The sequence below is a fragment of the Rhipicephalus microplus genome, chromosome X (genome assembly GCF_043290135.1).
Source record: "Rhipicephalus microplus isolate Deutch F79 chromosome X, USDA_Rmic, whole genome shotgun sequence".
NCBI classification, from domain to species: Eukaryota; Metazoa; Arthropoda; class Arachnida; order Ixodida; family Ixodidae; genus Rhipicephalus; species Rhipicephalus microplus.
Genome location: NC_134710.1, coordinates 169665233 through 169674640, shown reverse-complemented (window position 1 = coordinate 169674640; position 9408 = coordinate 169665233).

Here is a 9408-nt window from a genome sequence, read left to right as displayed (position 1 = left end):
TGACGTTTTACGAAGATTATCGTCTATTTGAAAAGTAGTTCCTAGACCTGGCGTAGCTGTGTGGTAAAATGATTCATTGCCACGCATAATGTTTGGGTTATATTCCAGCTGGGACTCTGACTTTTATTCTTTGCATTCGTCGGGTTGACGCTACCGATGTCGGGTATTTCTTAACGCCCGCACGTTAAAATTGCCCATGCGTGTTCTCGTCGTTCCTGGGTAGATACTAAGTGTCTATCACCTGTGGCACATACCCGCATACCAGTGGCACATACCCGCCCGTGCGTATGTGCAACTGTCTGGCGGGAAGTGTTTGACGGCGTACGCGACGGGATTGTGGCATTATTAATGTCTTGACCAGGGCATCATATTCATCAAACCATCTCACCCCCAAGCTAATTTTGGTTCACGCCAAGTTAAGGGGGTGACCACGAGAGCATTCAAACTTAAGCGGATAGATAATATATATTAGGGTCAAAATAAACAGGAATGTTTTCAGTGGCATGGGTTTCTTTATAATAATCTACTAAAGCTCTAAATGAGATGCCGCGAAGTAATTCATTATGCGGGCCTCAAAAAAGCTTGCATTCGGTGCTTTAGTTGCTGCTATCCTGTCTTCTTTACACGGCTAAGCTAACTGCTGGACAGACGTAAATTTGGCATTCAAGGGCCAAGAAAAAGGAAATGAAGTAAAATTGGCTATATTATAGGACGTCCTTGCTGAGCCCGAGGGCATATAATATCTCAGATATTTCGCACTTTCATAAATGAAGGCAAAAGTCAGCCTGCGTAAAAAAGAGGAAATTCCAACATAACACTCAGCCGCTCATCTGCAGGGGAAACAGCGGCACGTTCCTCTCTGGGGAAAATTCTAGCACGCGATTACACGGTGGGGACATGTATGGATGACAAGAACACTAACAAAATCATTCGCCGCGTAAAAGAAACCTGCGAGACACGTCCTGCCGGGAGGGCCGAGAGAAACCCCCATAATCCATGGCTGCAAGGCACATGGAGTACAAAAGACGTGCTACTAAAAGGGGGCCAGAACAGCGAGTGAACTCAACCCAACGTTATTTCTGCAAACGCCGGCCATCCGTGGTCCTTTCTTTTATCATGTCTTCGAGTCTTTACACGCCGGTATATACGATTCTCGTTACAGGGACAATGTGAGGACAAACGGAAGGACGCACGAGTTCCTTCTTGGCGAAGCACCTACGTCTCGCGGTGCAAACACTGCGGCTTGCCTTCCGTGAACGAGAGCAGCGCGAGCGCCGCCTATCCGACCAGAGCGGTCCCGAATAGCGCATGCCTGCGTGTAGATAACACCGGCGACCGAGACATGACGGTGCTGGCAGAGATCGAAGAGCATAGCGTGACAAGCGCCGCGTCAGGCAGGGGTGCCACTGAAGCGGGGAATTCTCGCATAGGAGCACGGAATCTTGCAGCAAAAAAAAAAATAATAACAGCGCCGCAATGCCACGAGGCAATATTGAAAGAAACAAACAACTTGTAGCCATTTGGCCTCGATTCTTTATACTGGGCGGTGTTTTTTTTTTTCGCTCATCCTGAGCAAGCTACACGGCTTCAAACGTCCGCTTTAGGGAAGTCCTTTCATGAATGAGACATACCCATTTGCCTCATATAATTCAATTTCCCTTATTTTAACCGCCAGGCCCGTACCAACGCCGTATAGCCGACACACACACACACACACGCACACGCACACGCACACACACACACACACACACACGCACACGCACACACACACACACACACACACACACACACACACAAGGAGGTCACAATTATCTGCAAAAACGGTTCAGAAGACCGGCAAACTTGTACGAAAGAATAATTATTGCAAACGATCTTGAATCCCGCTCACTGATTAAAGAACGGCAACGCGCCATGATGAGCGGCTTACGTTAAAAAAGCAGGCAGCCTTCGCAAACGCTCTCGGAATGTAAATAAGCGCGTGAAAGCATGCGACGGTAAGGAAAGGCTAAAAGCAACTTCAGACCCCTGGTGCAGCAAGCTTCTACCCCAGCAAGCAAGCCGCTCTCTTCCGGGGTAGAGGAAGCCTAACGGCTATTTTGCATTACTTTGTGCTTGTTGGCTGGCACGACAGTTATTCCGACACAACGATACCCGCTGCGTTGCACGGCACTTCTCGCTAATGCTGCCGCTACAGCCAGCGCTCGCAATCCTTAATATATCCTAAGTGCACAAGCACAGATAGCGCACCGGAGTGATTAAACCCCTCCTGAGCTAGATAACGAGACGTAAATAAGCACAGCGAGAACGTATGGTTACTGTGTTTATGACAAGCCGACCACTCCGCACGTTAACACGAGGCTGTCCGAAAGCCAGAACGCACCTCTCTAATATGTCACAGGTTATGGCGGTCCACGCTCGCCCCCGATTGCCACGTAACGAAAGAAGAGATTTTTTTTTTTTTGGTCATTGCAAGCAGGACACAGCAAAGCTCTTATATAAACACGAGTTGCACGGTTGAATGAAGCAAGCATGCCTAATCGCCATCGCAGTGATACTTTCATGGCTGTTCTTTCTACAGAGGCAAGAAAGAAAGAACAAAGAGGGAGCATACCTCGGCATAAAAAAAATCAAAATGAAAGAATGCTAGAAACAGCCATGACAGAGGAAAATAATTGAGCCAGAACGTGAGGGCGTTGCCTCGACAAGGAAACCTTTTGTGACGTTTACTCTTCTTCACTGCGAAGCAATCGTAACAAGCAAGCACTCTACCAAGGGAAAGTTTCCGGGCATTGTTTGGTTCAAGGCAGCCATTAATGAAGCCACAGTCTTGATTGGCCCTCGCCACCCACTATAGCACAAGTGCAAAATAATATGGCACGGTATTTCAATATTGTCGCTTGCGCCCTCGTTGTAAGAGACAATTTCTTCATATTTCATTGATATTGCGCTTCAAGAATATCACGTGACTCTCATAGAGCCTTTCTTGCTTTCTCCGTGACAAAATGGACACGAAACACGGGATGGCAAGCAGTACTTTTAAATCGCTTCGCGTGTGTGCTTGTCTGAGGTAGAGCTGTAATCATACTTTCCCAATAACACACCAGGGGGAAATCTGCCGCTATAGTAGTGCCGAAGAAAGCAGCAACTCACGACACATACGAGAGATTATTGGTCAGCTGCAGGCGGTAATAAGTTCGCATCGGAGCCTACTAAATTTTGTCTGATGAAGATCGGTCTCCAATCGAAACGTCACCAATGAAGTGTATACCTATTCCCCCGCCCCGTATATATATATATATATATATATATATATATATATATATATATATATATATATATATATATATATATATATATATATATATATATATATATATTACTGTACGTACAGTTTATAGCTTTTATTTTTCATTAATAATATTAACAACAGCATAACAGCAGCCAAATATATTTGCTTTGAAATGAAGAATCTGTCAGAGTACCTGCCAAGTTAAAGCGTCATTACGACGAAAAAGTTCCAAGACATCAATATGCTGAAGATTCGGAACGGAGATCGCACACGACATCGCAAACTGAGCGGACCCTCTGTGGCACGTTGACAAAAAAGAGATAAAAAAAGAAAAAAAGCTGAGTGATCGAGCAGCTGTGGCTCGTCTTGGTAGATAACGATGCACACAGCCAAGACGAGCCCAGCGACAGGGTAAGAAGCAACGGCAGACGGTCATGTACACCCTTGAGTTAGAGACCCGCCGTATAGACCATAGGTGCACATGCAGGAAACAGGGTTATACGTACTAATTATCTCATTCCTTATTTCAGCGTTATTTATCTATCTTTTATCATCCTGCCCTTCATACAAAACAAAACGGGGAACTATAATTCTGCTTTCCCTCGGAGAGAAAAGAAATAAGCGGAAGCACCGTGAGGTTAGCCCCAGCGGTGAAGTCAGGCACACTACAACCTCGAGGGTGTCGGCCGGTGGCATCGTTTCAAAGACAACAACAGTGTCTGCGCCGGGGAGCAGCACGCTTCCGCCGCCTGGCACAAGACGCCACGAGATCGGTGAGCGCTCTCTTAGACGTCAAGGAGGTGCATGTCCTCCCCGCTCCAAGAATAATTACGCGCTCTGCGAGGAAGCACCGACGCTGAACCGCAGGTATCGAAAGGAACTGTCGCCTCACAAGAACAATGCGAAAAGCAGTTCAACGTTCTGTAGAAGACACGGCCAGGGTACTTGCATCTCATTTTATAATTATGACGATCAGAATTGGAAGTGTGTTAGGATCTGAAGGTTAATAATAATATTAATAATACTAATAATAATATAATACCTTTAGTCACGTCTAAAGAAAATTTCCGATTGTCCTTCATGTTAAGGACAGATGCAAGACTTAACAGATTTGTTGCAGCAAGTGTACCTTTCGTGCAAGGATCCAATCGCAAACCACAGAACTGTTGAGTTTGCACGAGACAGATAGCTGTCAACTGATCGTACGTTCACGACATGCTATGCGAGCACTCCGCTTTTTAGGCGTCTCGAGGCGTCATGTAACATCATAATCGCAAACCAATGTGCAGTTTTCGGACGGAACAGCCCCCCCACAACCTCCGAGTGAATTTGCACCGTTAAACACGCTGCACGTGAATGTGATGTGTGTGCACGTGCGACAAAATGGCCGAGAATACGAAGCCAGAGCGGAAATGTGACACCTCGAGTACTGCAGCAGGTTTGAGCGACGGCAATTTTCAGCAACAATTCATTTCACTCCCGCACGCTGCTGGAACCGAATGATAAGAAACAAGTATTTGCGTCAAAAGTGACGCGTCGGTGGTTGCCATCCATCAGTTGGAAAAAAAAAAGCCACTAAAGCTGAGCTAACTGAAGACTACTGGACTTCACTAGCGTCTGTGAACTTCCAGCACGAGTTCGTGTTGTCACTACCTGTTTATCTCTTTCTTCCCTTTCTATCTAATCTACGGTATTCTTCGCCTTTCCACCGCCCCACGTGTAGGGTAGCCAACCGAGCCAAACCTCGGTTAACTTCCCTGCCTTTCCTCTTCGTTTCTCTCTCTCTCTCACACACACACACTCACACACACACTTGCAGAACTTAGTTTTATTTCTCTCACACGAGCTCATTTTTCTAGCAAAACTAAGCAGCAATAGTTGGGCACTAACGATATTTGACGACCCCGCATAGAACTTTTTACAGCCCTATGTCTCAAAATACAGCGTTTTGGAACGTTGCACAATTTTCATTCGCTATAGCCTGGCGTTTGTCAGCAGCTGCCAGGGTGATTCTGCCCGACAGATATCAAAAGGACAGAGCTGACATTCTTCATTCTTCAGCCAAACAGTATATAGCCAGCACGAAATCAATCTTTCTGTAGACATCAACCTGCAAGGAATTTAATGTTAGTCACGCCCCTACGACTACTGGTTACAATCTCGTCACCATCACTGGCATCGTGTTTTATGCACATCAAAATACAGAAAAATCGCTGTGCCACGTCTCAATAGAAGATCGAGCACGCGGGTTCGATTTTCAGCCACGGCGGCCACACTGCGATGGAGATGAAATGCAAAACCACCTGTTCACTTATATTTGGTCGCACGGTAAAGAACCCTGCGTGGACACAATTGAATCGAGGCTGCCCACTACAGCGCGCCTATTAACCATGTAGCGGCTTTGGCGTTTAAAACCGCAAAGTTTATTATTTTGTTCACTGCGTGGATGCGTTTGTGCAAACTACGAAATTACCACACTTCAGCCTTGTTACACACTTTACCCAGAGTAAGGTAGCCAACTGTTCTTTCACTAGTTAACTATATTAGCTTTTTCTTGTGTTTTTCTCTTTTGAGCCAGTCAAAGAGGATTAGTTGGCCCTCTGGACCAATCACAGTTGACAGGATGGCGAAATAAATAATCTGGCTAAACTTTAATATATATCCGCCCTCAATTCAGCTAAATAAACTGCCACCGTGGACCAGACAATTCGTCCACGACCAAGCAGCAAGTATTCTTACGTCGCTAGAAATGCAGTCGCCGGTACAAATATTCATTCCTCGGAAACCCACCACCTGTATGCTGGGCCCACGCACTACAGTGCCATCTACAAGTGACAGAATGCATTACTCGATCACACGAAAGCTGCGCGCTTAGCCACGTGGAGGCGTGGCCAAACGCGTTCGGCACACGTTCGACGGCCGCGTTATCATGAAAGTCCTTGGCCCACACCACGGAGCAAGAATAGTTGTGGCCCACGCCGAGAAGTGGCTGTCGAACAATCAACGACGTCAACCCCAGAAGGAGACCACAGGCAACAAGTGCCTAAGCTGCCGCTTTTCGTTCGGTCCGTTAATTAATCAGACCAACCCTACACGCGCCTCCCCAATTTAATTTATTAATAACCGAAACATTGGCACATCACCTACCTTCTTATCAAGCTAGAAGTCATTAATCGCGAAATCTGCTCAAGATGATTAATGAAAACTAAGTGAAAGTCCACAGAGACTACGCCTGGAAACTCGAGCTCGGCGTTTAGATAGCGAGCGAAAATGTTTGTTCCTATGCGCACGTTGGACTCCTCCTTTCTTGATTTGTGTCCCGAACCGCGAAATTGGATCTTTTTTAAGCAGTTCAGTATAATCTGAACCGCGACCTTTCCTTTTCTTCAGCTTAGAAAACGGTAATGACAAGCAAAAAAAAAAGAGACGCATGCGAGAGTAACACGCATCATGTCAGGCAACGACATTACTTTCATCGTAGAGTTGGGGTCAGGAATACGAAAGCAGAGTGGACATATGACGCTACGAGCAATGTTTTAGCGACGGCATTCCTCGTCAACATTTCATATCGCTCCCTTGCGCACTTCGAACTGAATCGCTTGAAGAAACAAGTATTTGCGTCGATAGTGACGCGTCGGTAGTTCCCATCCATCCAGGAAAGGGGTTCAATAAAGCCCCTTTCTTTATGCGAAGCGGTTGTTTATTTCGTCCCTGCTCGTATATTTTATGTGCGGAGCACTTGAGTGGGCCGGCATGACGTCGATCCATCTCGAGTGGCGTGATATCACGCACGCAGTAAACACAATAGCTATAAATTGATCACCTCGATTGATTTATAACTAATAAAATGTTTCGGAAACATGGGGGATAACTTTTGCGGGGCGCAAGAAAGGGCGCCAACGCCCATCTGAGCAAGCGAGCGCTGGCCCGGGTCGTCGCTGCGTGTCTACATCTCAAGAGGGAAACAACCTGATGGAACTCGCTGCAGATGAAGCGTATCTCAACTGCCGTAACAAGCGGGAAGTCGATAAAGCACGGCAAAGTGTAGTGCAAATGTTGCACATTGAGTTCCGCCTAACAAGATTCTACTCCTGCCGGGCAAATCCGTCACTGACGCTTTGGTAAAAGGGGCAGCGTGAACTCTCCTAATAATAATACCTGCTTTAACATCCCGAAACCACCATATGATTAGAGCTCCGGAAATTTCGACCATCTTGTGTTCTTAACATGCACCGATGTTGCACAGGCAGCCGAACTGTAACACTGCTGCAACGGATGCATGCATCTCATAGACCTTGCTCTCTGTACAATGTACCTATGTACCCTGGGAGCAATATAAATGGCACCTGTGTATGACGCAAAAGCACTCGGTAGCGTTCATGGGGCGGCATTGTCTAACGACGTGATCGTGTTCTTCGCTTTTTAGCTCCACATTGCCTCCTGCTCATGCTCCACGAGCTACGTGTCTGATCATTTCAATGTTATTCGCTCGTCTGATCAGGAGCGAGCTTACGAACGCTGTTCATAAGTTCCCATCGAACACCGCGTTACGAAGCGGCGGCGTTATTAAGCCTCGATGAATCGAAACAAGTCTTCGGATGGTGGCCGGTCCAGATGTCGGCCTCGGTCTCCCAAGTTCTCGCTGGACGACACTGTTTTTCGGGCTACGCAACTCGAACAACGATACCCAATTTGGCACAGCAGAGTTTTAGGGCACAAGCACAGCTCGTCGCGACAGCTCAAGAAAAGTGCACCAAAGGTGGTTCGGCGCGAGTGACGAAGAAACGTGGTGTTCAATTGTTACCAGGACGTAATGCGTGCGCGCATGAAATCAAAGCTTCGAAATTATCCAACGGAAACGCCGCACACTCAATGTATCACCCGAAGACGCTTGCGGAGCACTTTAGGAAATCGCCAACTGCGCGAGTCGCCTCGAAGCTGTCAAGTAGCGATGAAATCGCGCACCCAAACAATGTGCCAGCCGAGCACTTAAAGTGCGCGCAACAAATCGCTTTTCAATTGCAGCCTTCTGCAATTTGTCCCTGCAAATCACCGCGACGCCAAAGTGGGAATTCGGAAAGACGCGTCATTAAACTGAAATCTTCCGGAGAAGTCCTCCGACAAGGCCTATCAGCGAAGTACCAGCTCTCAGTGGGTGAAAGTGCACTTATACGAAGAGGCGGCAACGCTGATGCTGTAGTACGAGCGTTAGAAGCACTACTCGGGCGCTTCCGATGCTTTCAGAACGACGAATCATGCCACGACTTTCTTTTACAGATCTTTCAATGTGACTATCACCCTACAACGCATACTCCTGAAACAAATTTCTTTTTTTTTTTCTATTGCTGGCTCACTGACAAATCCCACGCTTTGAACATAGCCAACGAAACAACAAAAAAAAAACAGCACACAAACTACCACAAATAACCGTTTTTTTTTTCCCGAAACATAGACGCAAGCATGAGTTGGTGAAGCAAATGTGCCGTGACGGGGATATACAGACCACAGTAATATCAGAGCTAGGAACGACACTAAAACTTAAGAAGCACACCGTGAAAACAATGCTTCCCGACTCCTCCCCCTCCTTTAGTTTTCGTTTGCGTTTTTTTTTCTGATAGACACGAAGTTAACTTTTATACCACAGTTGCACGCAAACAGCTGGAGGCAAAGAAAACCTATATTTAGCGACGATCTGACGGAGGGCCCCTAGCGGCAGCGGCCGCTTTTACGCAAGCGTGAAAGGGAGGCCAATGAGAAACGAAAACGGCTCGCACGTGACCTTCGCGGCCGGGAGCAGGAAAGCGCGAGGTTGAAGTGATGGATCGCCGCGCACTCGCAACCTGACGTATATATCAGTACGGCTGGAGCGCGTGCGGAGACCGCAGGCCTCAGGAGAAATAGCACTCGCCGAACTCACCGATGCGACGAGAAGGGAAGGTTGAAGGGCGTCGCAACGGAGACACACACGGACGGAACCATCGGCAATCGAGCACCAGTTAGCGACCAGCTAATGCACGCACACTCTTCTGGCTCCGTGTTTCTGCCAACGTCTATTCGGTGCCCACACTGGCCAGTCAGGGAGGTTGCGTGACCAAAAATTTGTGCCGTGTGTTAGATTC